This window comes from Hypanus sabinus, chromosome 3 (assembly GCF_030144855.1).
Source record: "Hypanus sabinus isolate sHypSab1 chromosome 3, sHypSab1.hap1, whole genome shotgun sequence".
NCBI lineage: Eukaryota > Metazoa > Chordata > Chondrichthyes > Myliobatiformes > Dasyatidae > Hypanus > Hypanus sabinus.
Genome location: NC_082708.1, coordinates 168,674,119 through 168,692,710, shown reverse-complemented (window position 1 = coordinate 168,692,710; position 18,592 = coordinate 168,674,119). Strand labels below are relative to the sequence as shown.

Here is an 18,592-nt window from a genome sequence, read left to right as displayed (position 1 = left end):
ATATCCTCAGCATCAACCCCAGGACCCGCCAATCACTGAACACCAGGTCTCGAATTCTGGACTTACTGACGGTGGGACCCAGAACACTAGGCCTCAAATTCTGGTCTCACCAATTCACAAACTCCAGGGATCATCAGACCTTATTCCTCTTGCCTGCATGGAACTCTGGCTCTGGATCCTGCTGTCAATCCACTAGCCCTGGAGGGGCTGATTCAATATCCGGCTGGACATCCCTGCCAGGCTCATGGATATCTCATGTCCGAGCCACTGGAGCACAGACTCAAGACTCCAGACTGAACTCTAATAAGTCTCCATCCCTGCCCCTAAACCTTAACCTGACCTCTCTCTATTCCCTAAACGATCTCCACGAACTGCAAAATTGACTACAAAAGTTAAAACTGTGCTGTGACCTCATTGGACCAAAACTGCGCACAATACTTCAAGGGCAGTCACACTAACAACTTATGCAACATAATTATGTCCCTAATTTTGCACTCGATCCCCTGATGATGAAGGCTGGCATCTAAATGCCTTCTTCTACTTGCATGGCCAATTCCAGTGAATTTTATCCACCTTACTCTAAAATAATTCTGAATCTCCACACTTCTTGGAAGCCCACAAAACATTTTTCTCCCCAAATGCCCTGAAAGACAGCAAGAAAGGAAAATGATGTCAAGGGGAACATCAGCGCACCTAAATCAATATGAACATTAGAAAAAGAGAGGTACATCTAGAAGAGCTGCTGCCTCAGCTGGGTTTGGTCCTGATCTTTAGTACTGTTTGTGTGGAATTTATATGTTCTTAATGTGACTGTGAGTGTTCCTCTGAATGTTTCGGCTTTCGTCCCACTTTCCAAAGACATGTGGACTGGTAGGCCTAGGGTAAATTGTCTCCAGTGTGTAAGTGACTAGTAGAATCTGCAGTAGCTGAAGAGAATATGGAAAGCATAAAAAAATGAATCATTACTATAGGATTTGTATAAGGTAACTGGGATATATTTACTTACCTACTGCTCGCCATGCCACTGGCGATTAGGGCAGTAATGAAGATCCTCTATCTCGGGGTGTGTTCGAAGCTTCCTTCATCAGGCCAGTAGCTCCCTCTCAGTTTTTCACTACTGCCAGCCATGCAAGTCCCAGGAGGAGACTCAGGAACACCATCACACTCAGATGTAGAAGGATTCTTCATTGCTGCTTCTGTAACAGTTTTATTTTACTAGTTAGAGTTGTGTTATGAACCCTGTAACTGGGTCACTTACCAGCAAAGATAGAGAGGTCCATTGAACTCTGATGGTACTATTTTTAAACAGTATTTATTAGTAAAAATACACAAGAATAAGATCAATGCAAACATACAGATAATATACGTCGTCAATACTAAATCTAAAAGTGCAGGTATAATAATAATCAATAAGAAATAAGCTCTATTGTTGTCTAGGGGATAACGTATTGTCCGATGGAAATATAAAAGTCACTCAGTTCATTCAGTTCATACAGGCTTCAGCCTTTGGGGACCGCTGGGTTTTCAATTGTTGGAGAGAGAGAGAGGGGTATTGAGAATAGAAACTTGCCAGCTTTCCTTTATCTGCTCTTGATCCGTATTCGTCCTTCAGTGAGGCCGTTCCGTGGAAGACGTCATCCTGGCAAGGATGGACACACACACAAGTCCCCACCGGTCTCATACGTTTCTCCTGGTGCGTCTGAAGGGGTTGTTCCTCAGACCCTCTTTTATCCTTACTCACGGGGTCTCAGATGTTAATCAGGTTGGGATGTGCAATCCCTCAACCAGCCCACTCTGGTCATTCCCTGAGGGCTTCAATGAATAGTACAGTACTCAATACACAATTCCGTCTCCAAGAGACAATGGCTGTTATCCGTGGCTTTGTATTGCTGAGGCCAGGACCCACATTTCAAACCCTTATGGATCCTGCGTGTCTCTCTCTCATTTCCTGGGTCCCAGACCCGAATTAATAGCGATCTTGCGATTCCCACAAAGGAGGGGGCTACTTTGTACCCTTTGGCCCCTCAGAGTTGTGGCACATTCATAACACCCCCTTCCTTCAAAGCGTTTTTACCATCGGTTAAAAACGAAGTAATACAGAGTCTTGCAGGATTTTAGAATCTAACACAATACAAAAGTGTTTTTTTTCACTACAGAGTAATACAGTTATACATTCAATTCAGCATCTAAACAGTTAATGATTACATTGTCACTTCCTTTAATATCTCAACATCTTGTGCCTTACTAAATTCTTGTAGCATCAGATCTCAATTTAATAACTACCTATTTATATTTCTTTCCACAAACAAAAACTAAAGAGTTGTGATCTTAGCTTACGTGTATACTACAAAAGTTCATGCAAAGACTAATCTTTATTTTACTTTCAAACTGAACAGTCAAACTTCGTGGGGGTTGTCTTTATTATTCACATGCTTTGTTGAAATCCCTTAAAACAGGATCCTGCTATTTAAAATGGCAGCCCGTCAACCCTCGCGCCTTTTCCAGTTAACTCCCACGTGGTGAGCTTGTGCACCATGGTGAAATAAGCTTTCGCCCGGTCCTTTCATAGGAGTTATTTTATCAACAATGTGTTCCAAACTTAGACCATTTTCCGAAGTTCCACACAATTCTTTAAGTTTAAGCAAGTTGCTAGTTTTCTCTTCAGGACCCTTCATGCTATTAGTTCTCAATTTAAGATCTGAAAGCAATCCCCCTTTGTTCAAACAGCATTTCGAATTCTGCTTTTTCACACCACACGCTTGAATAACAATAGAGTGTGGGGCACCTTTACATTCCAACTCAACCTGTAATTGATTCACAGGCAACATGTTACCAAGCCATTGTCTCTGTAGCCTGGTTGCTGCTTCTGACATCTACCCAGACTTTAAATTTTCTTCATTCAATTTAGGAACTACACTTTTCCCTTTTCCTTCAATAATAATATACACCTCACCACCTTTTATCTCCTCACTAACTTTTAACACACCTTCGAGCACAAACAACTGGGAATTCTCACTTCCCACTATTACCAAGGTTAACCCTTTCTTCACTGAACCAAGTCTATCTAACCCACAAGGACTGCATTCCTTTTCAACTGAATCAAATACTTCAGACGTTTTCTGAGCTCCATTACTAGGTTCAATACCATGTGCATCCACATCTTGGACACCCTCAAACGGGACATTTGCCTCTTCCAGGCTTTCAATACCCGTACCCTTTTCAAATTCTAAATTCCCCTGATCCTCCCAGCTACTCTCTGGGCAACTCCCTTCCAGAGTAAACTCAACCCCGCGGGCTGAAACAACCTCATCTGCCAACCCAGCAGACTTCTTCAAGGTAATGGCATCCTTTTCATCTAGGACTGCCCTCATTTCATTATCGGGAACACCTTTAGAATTTTCAACTTCTTCAAACAGTTCTGCCAAACCAGATAGATCATCCATGTCCAACTCTGGACCTTTTAACAGCTTTATCTGTTTCTCATCTTTACTTTGTGCCTTTATAAATTTTCTTCTCGCTAAGGGCAGGTCTACCTCCTCTCCCTTACTCTCTTTCACTTTACTACTCTCCGTTTTACCACCCTTTAAACTCTCGTGGTACAGGGTCGGTAAAAACGTCTCGGCCAAATCGATACTGGCCGGTTTTAAACTGCTCTCGTTCTCAGCTGCCTTTCTCGACATGCTGCAAGTGATCGTGCATGCGAGATAGATCTTGGAATCTAGGGGCGGGACCACAACACTCACAGGCTGGCTCATCAGCTTCATTGCTGACCAAACCTTACCACCGGCTAAATCATTACCAAGAAGGACGTCCACGTCAGTTCTCAGGAATTCTGATCGCACCCCTATTTCAACTGGTCCAGATACCAGCTCACAATTTATAATGATCCTATGCAAAGGCACCGTTTCTGTCCCTTTTCCTATTCCTTTCAAAGGTACCATTCCCAGCTTGTGACCAAAATCCAGTACCTTACTGCTAATCAATGACAGTTCAGCTCCCATCTCTCTCCAGATCTGCACTGGAACTGGTGTGTGTCTCTCTCTCACAGACACTGTTCCTTTTGACATACATGTCTCAGACCCTTCTCATACTCTGTCTACCTGGGACTCTCTTGTGAGGCCTTGGTGAGACCACGCCCAGAATATTGTGTGCAGTTTTGGTCCCCTAATCTGAGGAAAGACATTCTTGCCATAGAGGGAGTACAAAGAAGTTTCACCATATTGATTCCTGGGATGGCAGGACTTTCATATGAAGAAAGACTGGATCGACTAGGCTTATACTCACTGGAATTTAGAAGATTGGGGGGGATCTTATTGAAATGTATAAAATTCTCAAGAGATTGGACAGGCTAGATGCAAGAAGATTGTTTCCGATGTTGGGGAAGTCCAGAATGAGGGGTCACAGTTTAAGGATAAAGGGGAAGCCTTTTAGGACCGAGATGAGGAAAAACTTCTTCACACAGAGAGTGGTGAATCTGTGGAATTCTCTGCCACAGGAAACAGTTGAGGCCGGTTCATTGGCTATATTTAAGAGGAAGTTAGATATGGCCCTTGTGGCTAAAGGGATCAGGGGGTATGGAGAGAAAGCAGGTACAGGGTTCTGAGTTGGATTATCAGCCATGATCATCCTGAATGGCGATGCAGGCTCGAAGGGCCAAATGGCCTACTCCTGCACCTATTTTCTATATTTCTATATATAAATGTAAACATGTGTATGAAAACCAGTGAGGTGAGATATTATATTCCATTATTGTATTTTATAAACATTTATACTGTTATTGCATCAATATGAGAGTATATAGATAAACATTAAATTGTCACAGTAATTGCTAAGACAACTTCTTCACTGCACTATTACACTAGGTTATAAAAATTCATCTCACATTCTCTCAGTAGCTTTTGCAAGTTCAGATCCACTACTCTTCCCTTGAACTATGGAGATTTTAACTTTAGTCATTTTTCTCTGTAACTGCAGAAAATCTGCCTCGCCTCCCCATCATTTCCCATCCACAACCACATGAATAGCAGTGTTCTACTAATGCATTCTAATTTGCTGGGATCTTTCCAGAACCTAAGGAAATTTGGAAGACCACAACTAAGATCACAATTTGGAAGATCTTCTTTGAAGCCTCTTCTTTTAAAACATGAGTACACAGGTCATCAATCAAGATGAACTTTCATCTCTTTGTTCCTATTAGAACATAGAATAGTACAGCACATTACAGGCCCTTCAGCCCACAATGTTGTGCTGACCCTCAAACCCTGCCTCCCATATAACACCCCACCTTAAATTCCTCCATATACCTGTCTAGTAGTCTCTTAAACTTTAGCTGGTACTTCTTATCTACTAATATTAAAAGTTTTAGGTTTCTCACCTTGTTCTACATCTTTGCTACTCACTATTTTGGTCCAATTTTAGGAAGGTAGATGGAAAATATTTGCTTAGAACTGCCGCTATTTTCTTATTTCCCATTATTAATTAACTAGGCTCAGCTTCTAGGAGACTAAAATTTACTTTTGCTATCCTTTATACATATCCCTTATATAAATAGAAGCTATTAAAACTAAATATTTAACTTTACTAGTTTACTCCCATATACTGTTGGCTCTTTCTTCCTCATTATTTTAGTCATCTTTCCAAAATTTTCAGGTAGAAAGCCGAAAGCAGGACTTCCAGGGTAGTAATCTCTGGATAGCTGCCTATGCCACATGCCAGTGAGGGCAAAAATAGGATGATTTGCCAGATGAATGAATGGCTGAGGAACTGGCGCAGGGGTAAGGGTTTCAGATTTCAGGCTCATTTGGATCTCTTCTGGGGAAGGTGTGACCAGTATAAAAGGGGTGGGTTACAGCTGAATCCGAGGAGGACCAATATCCTTGTGGGGAGGGTTCAAACTGATAGGAATCTCCAGAAGCTTTTGATTCAAAACAAGAAGGCAGCAGGAGAGCACCTAAGGATTTCCAGTGCGAAGACATTTTCAGTTCTCGGAGGAAGAGAGAGGCCAGACTGCACAGGCGCGTGACGTCAGCCAGTTGAGCGCAAACCTTTTAAAAAGGGCAAGGAATCTGCAGAAGTTTTTGATTCGGAACAAGAAGGCAGCAGGAGAGCACCTAAGGATTTCCAGTGGGAAGACATTTTGAGTTCTCGGGGTAAGAGAGAGGCCAGACTGTGCAGGTACGCGATGTCAGCCAGTTGAGCACGAACAGTTTAAAAAGGAGGCAGCCATATCCAGTGGGCAGCAGAGTGAGAGGGCTTTGGCTCAACGGGCTTCAGCAGTTATGGGACAAGGCGAGACAATTGTTGATTGCAAAAGGAAGTAGTATGTGTGTGAGGCCATACTACTCAACCACAAACTGTGGTTGGTGTCAGATGTGGGAGGTCCTGAAGTCTCCTGGTGTCCCGGACTGCCACATCTGCACCCGGTGCATCAAGATGCAACTCCTAAGGGACCGTGTTAGGGAACTGGAGATGCAGCTTGATGACCTTCATCTGGTCAGGGAGAGTGAGGAGGTGATAGAGAGGAGGTACAGGCAGGTGGTCACTCCGGGGCCACGGGGGACAGAGAAATGGGTCACAGTCAGGAGAGAGAAGGGAAGAGTCAGGTACTAGAGAGTACCGCAGTGGCTGTACCCCTTGGCAATAAGTACTCCTGCTTGAGTACTGTTGGGGGGAACAGCCTACCTGGTGGAAGCGACAGTGGCCAAGCCTCTGGCACAGAGCCCGGCCCTGTGGCTCAGAAGGGTAGGGAAAGGAAGAGGAAGGCAGTAGTGATGGGGATTCTATAGTCAGGGGTTCAGACAGGCGATTCTGTGGACGCAGGAAAGAAACTCGGATGGTAGTTTGCCTCCCAGGTGCCAGGGTCTGGGATGTTTCTGATCACGTCCAAGATATCCTGCGGTGGGAGGGAGAACAGCCAGAGGTCGTGGTACATATTGGTACCAATGACATAGGTAGGAAAAGGGAAGAGGTCCTGAAAGAAGACTACAGGGAATTAGGAAGGAATTTGAAAAGCAGGACCTCAAAGGTAGTAATTTTGGGATTACTGCCTGTGCCACGCGACAGTGAGAATAAGAATAGAATGAGGTGGAGGATAAATGCGTGGCTGAGGGGATGGAGCAGGGGGCAGGGATTCAGAGTTCTGGATCATTGGGACCTCTTTTGGGGTGGGTGTGACCTGTACAAAAAGGACGGGTTGCACTTGAATCCCAGAGGGACCAATATCCTGGTGGGCAGATTTGTTAGAGTTGTTGGGGAGGGTTTAAGCTAGTTTGGCAGGGGGGTGGGAATCAGAATGTGCGTGCAGGGATTAAGGTAGAAGGACAAGGGCATGATGCTAAGAGTTCTGAGTTGATGAGGAAGGACAGGTGGGGACGAGACATAACTGTAGCCATTTAAAGGTGTTGAAATGTGTCTATTTCAATGCTAGGAGTATTAGGAACAAGGAGAATGAACTTAGAGCATGGATTAGTATGCGGAACTACGATGTTGTGGCTGTTCCTGAAACTTGGTTGGAGGAAGGGCAGGATTGGATGATGTAGGTTCCAGGGTTCAGGTGTCTAAAAAAGGAATAGGATGGGAAGTAGAAAAAGGGGTGAGTGGCATTGCTGGTCAGGGATAGTATCACGGCTATAGAAAGGGAGGACGCTGCAAAGGGAGTGTCCACTGAGTCAGTCTGGGTGGAAGTCAGAAGTAGGAAGGGATCAATCACTGTGCTGGGAGTAGTCTACAGGCCCCAAATAGCCCTTGGGACACCAAGGAGCAGATAAGCAGGCAGATTTTAGAATGGTGCACAAAATACAGGGTAATAATTATGGGTGATTTCAACTTCCCTCATATTGACTGGCATCTCCTGAGTGCAAGGGGGATAGATGGGGCTAACTTTGTCAGGTGTGTTCAAGAAGGATTCCTGACACAGTATGTGGACCAGCCGACGAGAGGAGAGGCTGTACTGGATCTAGTTCTGGGTAATGAACCTGGTCAGGTGACAGACCTCTTGGTGGGGGAGCATTTTGGTGAGAGTGACTACAACTCCCTTAGCTCCAGCATAGCTATGGAAAGAGATAAAATCAGATGAAATGGTAAAGTGCTTAACTGGGGAAGGGCTAACTTTGAAGGGATGATGCAGGAACTAGCAAGAGTAAATTGGAAACAGATGTTCAAAGGGGAAAGCACAGAAGCAATGTGGGAGAAGTTTAGGGACCACTTGAGCTGGGTTCAGGATAGGTTTGTCCCACTGAGGCAAGGAAGAAATGGTAGGAAAAGGAAACTGTGGCTGATGAAACACGTGAGGCAACTCGTCAAGAGGAACAAGGAAGCATATGTTAGATATAAGAAGCAGGAAGCAGGAGGGACTCATGAGAAATATAGGGTAGCCAGGAAGGAGCTAAAAAAGGACTTAGGAAAGCTCGAAGGGGACATGAGAAGGCCTTGGCATGTAGGATTAAGGAGAACCCCAAGGCGTTCTATGCGTAAGTGAAGAACAAGAGGATGACGAGAATGAAAGTGGGACCACTAAAGGATAAAGAGGGCAACTTGTGCCTGGAGGCGGAGGAGGTCCCAAATGAATACTTTGCTTCAGTATTCACAAGTGAAAAGAATCTTGATCAGGGTGAGGTCAAAATAGAGCAGGCCTGTGTGCTGCACAATGTTGAGATTAAGGAAGAAGTGCTGGATCTTCTTAAAAACATCAAGATTGATAAATCCCCAGGGTATATGATACACTCCAGGTTGTTGTGGGAATTGAGAGAAGAGATAGCTGGAGCATTAGCTATGATCTTTGAATCCTCTTTGGCTACAGGGGAAGTGCTGGAGGACTGGAGAATGGCAAATGTAGTTCCTTGTTTAAAAAAGGTAATAGGGAGAAACCTGGGAACTATAGACCGGTGAGTCTTACGTTGGAGGTATGCAAACTACTGGAAAGGATTCTTAAGGATAGGATCTACGAGCATTTGGAGAAGTACAGTCTACTCATGGATAGTCAACATGGTTTTGTGAAGGGAAGATCGTGCCTCACGAGCCTGATCGAGTTTTTTGAAGAGGTAACAAAAGAAATTGATGAGGGTAGGGCAGTGGATGTGGTCTACATGGACTTTAGCAAGGCACTTGACAAGGTCCCTCACAAGAGACTCATCCAGAAAGTCATGAGTCATAGAACCTTGGCTGCTTGGATAAAAAATTGGATTAAAGGAAGAAAGCAGAGGGTAGTTGTGGAAGGAAAGTATTCTGCCTGGAGGTCAGTGACTAGTGGAGTGCCGCAGCGATCTGTCCTGGGACCCCTGCTATTTGTGATTTTTATAGATGACCTGGATGTAGAGGCAGAAGGATGGGTGAGTAAGTTTGTGGATGACATGAAGATTGGAGGAGTTGTGGATGGAGCTGCAGGTTGTTGAAGGTTACAAGAAGATATAGACAGGCTGCAGAGTTGGGCAGAAAAATGGCAGATGGAGTTCAATCCGGATAAGTGAGAGGTGATGCATTTTGGAAGGACAAACCAGAAGACTGAGTACAGGATTAATTGTCAGTTACTTAAGAGTGTGGATGAACAAAGGGACCTTGGGGTTCAAATCCATACATCCCTCAAGGTTGCTGCGCAGGTTGATAGGGTAGTTAAGAAGACCTATGGGATGCTAGGCTTCATTAACAGGGGAATTGAGTTCAAGAGTAGAGAGGTCATGTTGCAACTCTACAAATCTCTGGTGAGACTGCACTTAAGAGTATTGTGTTCAATACTGGTCATGTCATTATAGGAAGGATGTGGAAGCTATGGAGAGGGTGCAGAGGGGATTTACCAGGATGTTGCCTGGTTTGGAGAACAAGTCATATGAAGCAAGGTTAGCAGAGCTGGGACTTTTCTCTTTGGAACTTTGAAGAATGAGAGGGGACTTGATAGAGGCCTACAAGATTATGAGAGGCATAGATAAGGTGGATAGTCAGTATCTGTTTCCCAGGGCACCAATAACAAACACCAGAGGGCATATGTACAAAATTAAGGGAGGGAAGTTTAGGGGAGACATCAGGGGTAAGTTTTTTACACAAAGAGTTGTGACTGCCTGGAATGACTTGCCAGGGATGGTAGCGGAAGCTAAAACATTAGGGGTATTTAAGAACCTCTTGGACAGGCACATGGATGAAAGAAAAATAGAGGGTTATTGGGTAGTGTGGGTTTAGTACTTTTTTTAAAGTATTATATGGGTCGGCACAACATGGAGGGCTGGAGGGCTTGTACTGTGCTGTAGCGTTCTATGGTTCCATGGACTGTGGATAGGGCAGTTGGTATATAAGCAGAGGCAGTGTGTAGTGAGACTGTCTGGAAGGTCAGGCAGATGATAGACTAACATTGCAGTCAATGGAATTATTGCAGTGAAACAAGGGAGACAAAATCAAAAAAGGTGATCAATACAGGACCAAAGGTGTTATATTTGAATAACGTAGATGATTTTGTAGCAGAGTTAGAGATTGGCAGGACGTTGTGGGCAACACTGAAAGAAGGTTATAGTTGGGAGCTTAACAATCTGGGATACACATTGTATCGAAAGGACAGGCAGGTTGGCAAAGGGGGTGGCATGGCTCTGTCGGTAAAAAATGAAATCAAGTCCTTTGAAAGAGGTGACACAAGAGAGGAGTTGCTATTCTTATCTCAAGTAAGCTAAATTTTGAAAAAAATATTTGAAATGGGAGATAAAGAAGGCAGATATAGTCTGGTAAGGGGGAATATAGATGGCAATTCAGTTATTCTATTGAATATATACGCACCCCCAGGAAGTGATATTGGTTTCTTTCAGAAAATTACTGATATTATGGTAACGGAAACAGAAGGTCTCCTGATAGGTGGGGGAGACTTAAATTTACAATTATAACCAAACTTAGACTCTTCCAATAGAAAAACCTATGTAACAAAATCTTTACACAAGAAAGTTAATACACTTTTTAAGGATGTTGGTTTAATTGATATATGGAGGGACCTTTTCCCTGACAGAAGGGATTACACTCATTATTCTGCTCCACATTCTCATCTACTCAATGATCCATACTTTAAGGAACAAATTAAAAAAGAAATTGGTCTCTACTTAGAATTTAATGATAATGGAGAGGTTTCAACTCCCATTTTATGGGATACTCTGAAGGCGGTCTTAAGAGGGAAAATTATAGCGATATCTTCATATAAGAAAAAAATAAGGAATAAAACATTCGAGGAATTACAAAATAGACGAAGGAACTAGAGAAAAAACAGAAATTGAATTTGGCACAGGATACATTAGGGGAAATTAAAAGAATTAGGAATGAAATAAATCAGAAAAAACTTAATGTTTCTGAAACAGAGACATTATGAAAGTAGATCGAAATCTATGAAAATACTGGCATGGAAACTGAAAAAAAAGATAGCAGAAAATATAATTCATAGAATTAAGGACCCAAGAATGAAAATGATAAAAAATAAGCTAAGTGAAATTCAAGAAGCTTTTGAAGTGTTTTACAAAACGCTATATTCCAAAGTTCCAGGGGGAAGCATAATCCAAATTGACACCTTCTTGAATTCTCTAGAGTTACCCACTTTAAGCGAAGAACAAAATAGAAGGATGACTGCTGACATAACTGAAGTTGAATTAAAAGCTGCAATTAGTAGGCTTAAATTAAGCAAGTCACCAGGATCAGATGGGTATACGGCAGAGTGGTACAAAGAATTTAAAAATGAGTTAATTCCTGTTTTACTCCCCACACTGAACTGGGCTCTAAAAAAGGCACAAATGCCATCCAGTTGGAAGGAAGCAATAATCTCAGCTATACTGAAAGAAAGCAAGGATAAAATGGAATGCGGGTCATTTAGACCAATATCTGTTCTTAATGTAGATTATAGGCTATTTATCTCCATCATGGCCAAATGATTAGAGGAGTTTCTACCCATACTGATACGTAATGATCAGACAGGTTTTATACGACAACGCCAGACTCAAGACAATATATGAAGGACACTTCACATTATGGATCATATACAAAAAAATAAAATCAAAGCAATAGTGATAAGCATGGATGTTGAAAAAGCATTTGATGCGGTTAATTGGAATTTTCTTTACAGAGTTTTACATAGATTTGGTTTCCAAGACACAATTATTAAAACTATACAGACACTATATGACAATCCTACTGCTAGGATTAAAATCAATGGATATTTATCAAATAGTCTTATTCTAGAAAGGGGCACGAGATAGGGTTGTGCATGGTCACCACTACTCTTCGCTCTATATCTGGAACCATTAGCTCAATACATCAGACAAAATGAAGATATCAGGGGAATTACTATTAAAGGGACAGAGCATAAATTGGCTTGTTATGTGGATGACATTTTCATCTATCTAGAGCAACCAACATACTCTTTACCTAATTTGATGCAATCCTTTGAACAATATGGTCAATTATCAGGTTACAAGATCAACATAGATAAAACCCAATTACTTTCATATTACTATAGCCCACCAAGAGAAATTGAAAGTCAATACCCCTGGGCATGGCACACAGTCTTTCAAATATTTAGGCATCATTATGCCAAAAGATTTGGCAAAATTATCAGAATGTAATTATCAGCCTCTATATAAAAAAATTAAGGAAGATGTGGCAAGATGGAGCCTGATTCCTTTTTTTTAGTCTCAGTTCAAGGATTGAGTCTATTAAAATGAATATACTGCCCAGACTGTTATATCTGATACGGACCCTACCAATAGAGATTAATCAAAATCAATTCAATGAATGGAACAAGATGCTATCAAGGTATATTTGGCAGGGTAAAAGGCCTAGAGTTCATCTCAAAACTTTTCAATTAACAAAGGAAAAGGGGGGATGGAGCTTGCCTTCTCTTAGAGATTATTATTTTGCAGCATAGTTGAGGGCTGTGATATATTGGTGCAACCCATCATATGACGCTCAATGGAAAAACATTGAGGAGCGGGTACTTCCCATCCCCATACAAGCAATTTTGGCTGATAACAACCTGCAAAGGTACATAAATACTATTGATAACCCATGGGTGAAATTGACTCTTAAAATATGGAAAACCACTATAAAAGAATATAATCTAGAGGGAGATGTTGCAATTCTTAAATGGTGTGCATATGACTCTGATTTTACACCAAATAAATTGGATGCTAGATTTAAAGACTGGACAGCTAAAGGAATAACAGTTCTTTGCAACATAATGAAAGAAGGAACACTGTTCAGTTTTGAAATGCTTAAAGAGAAACACTTATTAGAAAAACAAGATTTTTATCGGTATTTACAGATGCGACAAAATGTTAATAAGATGCTTAAAAATGTAACCAAGGCAAATACATGCTTGATAGAGCTCTTTAGAAAAGCATATAATTCAGATAATGGTAGTAGAATCAGTTCAAGCATGTATAAGGGGTTCTCAAATCTTAAAACACATTCGACTTCATACATTAAAACAAAATGGGAGAAGGAAGGAGGGATAATTATATCTGAGGAAGAATGGACAACAATATGGAGGTATCAATGGAAGTGTACCAATTCACAGAAATAGAGGGAGTTTGGATGGAAAAACTTGATATTTTATTACACCTTCTCAGAAATCCGATTATGATAGTGACCTCCCTGTTTGCTGGAGAAATCGTGGAAATCAAAATGCAAATCATTATCATATTTTTTGGGACCGCCCTGTTATCAAAAACTTTTGGAGGGGGATACACAATGCCTTACAAGACATCTTTAAATGTGAAATACCTTTGGAGAGTAAGACCATATATTTTGGATATATACCTCGAGAATGGTTGAAAAGAGATAAATATTTAATGAATATATTGTTGGTGGCTGGTAAAAAGACTCTTACTAGGAAATGGTTATCACAGGAGAGCCCAACTTTAAATACATGGATGGAAAATACAATGGACATTTACAAAATGGAGATGATAACAGCATCTGTTAATCATAAGCTGGAACAATTTGATTCATACTGGGAAAAATGGTTTAAAAGCATTTTTTAATGTAAAAAATTCTGTTGTAAAAAAAAAGATCCTACTTGTACATAGTTCTTTCCTTTTGCTTGTTTTTTCTTTCCACTCTTTTCTATAAGTGTATACCTCAGATAAATACTTTGCGGAGATTTGTGATATGTATGATTATATGATATATATGTACAATGTCTGAAATACATCTTATGGAAATGTTTGTTTGATGATAAACTTCAATAAAAAAATAAATTACAAGAAAGAGGTGACATAGGATCCGAAGATGTAGTATCAATGTGGGTAGGGTCAAGGAACTCTACCCAATGCAAGGTAAAAAGATCCTGATGGATGTTATATATAGGTCTCTAAACAGTAGCCAGGATGTGGGATACAGATTACAAAAGGAGATAGAAAATGCATGTCAAAAGGGCAATGCTAGATTTTCATGGGGAATTTCAATATGCAGGTAGATTTGATTAGAGAGCTTAAGGTAAGAGACCGTGATCACAATATGATAGAATTCACTCTGCAATTTGAGAGGAAGAAGGTAAAGTCAGATATAGCTGTATTACAGTGGGGTAAAGGGAATTACAGAGGCATGAGAGAGGAGCTGACCGAAGTTGATTGGAAGGGTACACTAGCAGCGATGATGGCAGAGCAGTAGTGGCTGGAGATTCTGGGAGCAAATTTCAAGGCACAAGATAGATACATAAGAACATAAGAAATAGGGGCAGGCGTAGACCATCGGGCCCATCAAGCCTGTTCTGCCATTCAATAAGATCATGGCTGATCTGGCCATGGACTCATCTCCACCTTTCTGCCTTTCCCCATAACCCTTAATTCCCCTACTATGCAAAAATCTATCGAATCTTGTCTTAAATATATTTACCGAGGTAACTTCCACTGCTTCATTGGGCAGAGAATTCCACTCTCTGGGAAAAGCAGTTCCTCCTCATCTCCGTCCTAAATCTACTCCCCCAAATCTTGAGGTTAGGTCCCCTAGTTTTAGTCTCACTTATCAGTGGAAACAATTTTCCGGTCTCTATCATATCTATCCCTTTCATAATTTTATATGTTTCTATAAGATTTCCACTCATTCTTCTGAATTCCAGAAAGTACAGTTCCAGGCGATTAAACCACTCCTCATAGTTGAACCCCTTCATCTCTGGAATCAACCCGGTGAACCTCCTCTGCACTGCCTCCAAAGCCAATATGTAACACCCTGGGTCGCCTCAGGCTCGCTCAGCTCGTTCTCGTCTAGGGGGAGCAGCCTTCGGCCCCGCCAAACTGGGTAATCAGCTGGTGTGGATGCTGTGTGATGTCCCCGCCTCGCCCAAAAACAGACAGTACACCATATGCGATTAAATGAGTACAATTTATAAAGGTTACTATAACTAAGTGATTAATAACGATACAGTATATATGAAGAGAAAATTAAAGAAAAGGCGCCAAACTTATCAAAGTCCAAACCACTTCGTGCACAACCGTTGCAGCTCAATTACTGAAGTCTTCTGGCCACCATTCGATCCCCTCCGAACTCCTCGACTCGCAGCTCAGGACCCTCCGAACTCCTCGACTCTCCAAACAGCTCAGGACCCTCCGAGTGGTCAACCAAGCACATCTAGCTTCATCCCCTCCCCTCCTCGGAGAATCTCCCGGCCTCGGACCCCCCTTTGGGGTCCGATCCTCGCCCAGCTTAGAGCATTGCGTCCTCTCTATCGACCCCCTCGCGCTGATCTGCCCAAAAGCCCGTCAACAAAAGCTTACAGACTCAGAAGAAAGAACATTAATCCCCATTTGGTTTACAAAGGAATACCATTCTCATTATCAGTAAATTAGCATTCCTGCTAGTTAACAAAAGGAAACAGTAACAAAGAGGAAAAAACCCCCTTTACAAATATATCCTTCTTCAAGTAAGGAGACCAGAACTGCACACAGTACTCCAGGTGCAGCCTCACCAGTACCCTGTACAGTTGCAGCACACCCTCTCTGCTCTTAAATTCAATCCCTGTAGCAATGAAGGCCAGCATTCCATTTGCCTTCTTGATAGTTTGCTGCATCTGCAAACCAAACTTTGTGATTCATGCACAAGCACTCCCAAATCCCTCTGCATAACAGCATGCTGCAATATTTTACAATTTAAATAATAATCTGCTCTTTCATTTTTCCTTCTAAAGTGGACGATCTCGCATTTACCAACATTGTACTCTATCTGCCAGACCCTTGCCCACTCACTTAACATATCTATATCTTTCTGCAGACTCTCCTTTTTTTTTGCGCAGTTTGCTTTTCCACTCAATTTAGTATCATCAGCAAACTTACATACACTACAGTCGGTCCCCTCTTCCATGATACCTTTTGGAAATCCAAGTAAATAATGTTCGTCTGATCCCCTCTATCCACTGTGCTCGTGACATCCCGAAGAAGCAGAAGCATTCTAAAGGCAGAATGATACAAACGGTCGCTGACAAGGGAAGTCAAAGACAACATGGAAGCAAAAGAGAGGGCGTATAATAGAGCAAAACTTGCGGGAAGTTGGAGGATTAGGAAGCTTTTAAAAACAGAATGCAACTAAAAAAAGCCATAATAAGTGAAAAGATTAAACATGAAGGTAAGCAAGCCAATGATATCAAAGAGGATGCCAAAAGTTTTGTCTGATATATAAAGAATAAAAGAGGGGCGAGTCGGTATTGGATCGCTGAAAGAAGATGCTGGAGGGGTAGCAACAAGGGACATTGGAAATGTCGGGTGAACTGAATAAGTATTTTGCGCTAGTCTTCACAGTGGAGGACACTAGCAGAATGCCGTATGTTTGAGAGTGTCAGGAGGTGGAAGTGAGTGCAGTTGCTATTACTAGGCAGAAGGTGCTTGGGAAGCTGAAAGGTCTGAATGTAGATAAGTTACTTGGACCTGAGGAACTACATTCAAAGTTCTGAAAGAGGTTTTAAAGGAAAGATACTAGCATGGATAGAGCATTGGCTGATTGGCAGGTGGCAAAGAATGAGAATAAAGGGAGCCTTTTCTGATTTGTTGCTAGTGACTAGTGGTGTTCTACAGGAATCACCATTGGGACCCCTTCTTTTTACATAGTATGTCAATGATTTGGATGATGGAATTGATGGCTTTGTGGACAGATTTGCAGAAGATACGAAAATACGTGGAGGGGCAGGTAGTGTTGAGGAAGCAGGGAGTCTACAGAAAGATTTAGACAGATTAGGAGAATGGGAAAAGTAGCAGGTTGAATACAGTGTTCAGAAGTGTATGGTCATTAATTTTGGTAGAAGATATAAAAGTGTCGACTATTTTCTAAACGGAAAGGAAAAAGGGACTTGGAGGACTTCCTAAAAGTTAAGTTGCATGTTAAGTCATTGGTGAGGAAGGAAAATGTAATATTAGCAATCATTTTGAGAGGAAGAAAGGATGTGCTGAAACTGGAGAGGGTTCAAAGGAGGCTCACAAAAATGATCCCAGATAAAAAAGGTAACATAAGAGAGTGTGATAGTTCTGAGCCTGTACTCACTGGAATTTAGAATAATGGATGGTGGTGGTGGGGGGGGGGGGTGGGAATCCCACTGAAAACTATCGAATGTTGAAAGGCCTTGATAGAGTGGATGTAGAGAGAATGTTTCCTATAGTGAAGCAGTCTAGTACCAGAGGTCACAACTTCAGAATACAGAGACATCTACTTAGAATGGGGATGAGCAGGACTTTCTTCAACCGTGGCACGGTGAATCTGTGGAATTTGCTGTCATAGGTGGTTTGGAGGCCAGGTCATTGAGTGCATTCAAAGCGGAAGTTGATAGGTCTTGATAGGTCAGGATGTGAAAGGCTAGGGGAGAAGGCAGGAGAGTGGGGTTGAGAGGGAAATGGATCAGTATTGATGAAATGACAGAGCAGACTTGATGGTCTGAATGGCTTATACCTGCTCCAATGTCTTATGGTCTTATTATTCAATATGCTGTATATTTGTTGAGGATTCAAGAGATAGTATCGGCCAGTGTTTTAAAAAGTCATATCTTTTAAGCTAACGTTCCAATCTTCCCAGGACAATTTGCATCCTAATACTTTACCTTAAGTTTTGGTTTATGTAATTTAGTTTGTTACTCTAACTAATCAGCACAGTTCCCAGCAGGTAATGTAATGCTATTAAAGCAGCAAAAATACAAATGAAATAACTGTGAAACATCATCATGTTATGACTACCCTTCCCACGTGTTACAATTATACAAGACATTGGTGAGAAGGGGGTCATTAAGCTGGAGTAGATGCAGACAAGATTCAACAGGGTTACAGGGTTTGGCTTATAAGGAGAGTGGGCTTTTTTTCCACTGGAGCATAGAAGGCTGAGGGTGACCCTATAGGGGAATACAAGATCATAGTAGCATAGAAAAGGTAGATGACCACTGTCTTCTTCCCAAATTTGCAAAACTAAAACCTGATGGACAACTTTTTCCATACAAAGAGTGGTGGGTAATGTGGAGCAAGCTGTCAAAGAAAGTGGTGGAGGCAGCATTTAAAAGACATTTAATAAGATGCATGGATAAAAAAAGTGTTTGATGGCAGTGAAACTGATTAAAAATTTTGAGGCTGGAGAGCACGACTGGGTTAGATGTGAACTGAGAGGATTTCAATTGCAA

At 41.7% G+C, this 18,592-nt stretch overlaps 1 long non-coding RNA gene across 1 annotated transcript in view; it reads right to left on the bottom strand.

Annotated features, from left to right (window-relative positions):
- Positions 1-18,592, bottom strand: part of LOC132391889 (uncharacterized) — a 45,967-nt gene that overhangs the window by 8,668 nt on the left and 18,707 nt on the right. The window contains exon 2 of the long non-coding RNA XR_009511368.1: positions 1,007-1,196. This is a non-coding gene — a long non-coding RNA (uncharacterized LOC132391889). The remainder of the gene's footprint in view (positions 1-1,006; positions 1,197-18,592) is intronic.